The sequence below is a fragment of the Myotis davidii genome, unplaced genomic scaffold, assembly GCF_000327345.1.
Source record: "Myotis davidii unplaced genomic scaffold, ASM32734v1 scaffold399, whole genome shotgun sequence".
In the NCBI taxonomy this organism is placed as follows: Eukaryota; Metazoa; Chordata; class Mammalia; order Chiroptera; family Vespertilionidae; genus Myotis; species Myotis davidii.
The window spans coordinates 5,872,148-5,872,737 of record NW_006292094.1 but is presented as its reverse complement, the minus strand read 5'-3'; the positions used below and the strand labels follow the sequence as shown (position 1 = coordinate 5,872,737).

The 590-nt window shown below is 65.9% G+C and overlaps 1 protein-coding gene across 1 annotated transcript in view; it reads left to right on the top strand.

Annotated features, from left to right (window-relative positions):
- Positions 1 to 590, top strand: part of SDK1 (sidekick cell adhesion molecule 1) — a 455,450-nt gene that overhangs the window by 101,944 nt on the left and 352,916 nt on the right. The gene's annotated exons all lie outside the window — the stretch shown is intronic.

The following is a 590-nucleotide window of genomic DNA, read 5'->3' as shown; positions in this document are numbered from 1 at the left end:
CACGGGGCCCGTGGCTGTGCCCGGCCGCCCCGCTGCCCTGGGAGGAAGCCGCTCTCACTCTTGGCAGATCAGCCTCCTCCGTCCCCATGACCCCACACGCACACGCACACATACGCACACGCACACGCACGCACGCCTGTCCCAGGCTGACTTCGATGCCATTTCCAGCCTCCCATACATTTCAGTAGTTTTCATCGTTTCCTGTTGAGCTGTGGCTCAGTGGTTATCACCTGTCAGATGAAATGACCGTCAGACTCATGTCTTTGCCGCGCCCTCTCCTGTACTCCGCTGCTGTGGGCGGCATTTGCACTGACTCCGGGCAGGTGCCCTTTGCTTCCCAGCCCAGGTGACCTGTCCCCTCCCCCACGTCACCCACAGGCCCTGCTCTCCAGGCGTGGTGAGCAGGCCCCCGGCGGGAGCGGGAGAGGAAGCCCACACCGTGTGCGAGTCTGTGGGATGGATCCACGGGAGAGAGCGCGAGGGGGTGCTGTTTGCTCGGGGGCGCCATCTGTCCTGGGGTGGGAAGCGTGTGGTGGGCCGGGCCGGGCCGGGCAAGGCCTGGTGGTGTGTGAGGGCGGCGCACGGGGTCG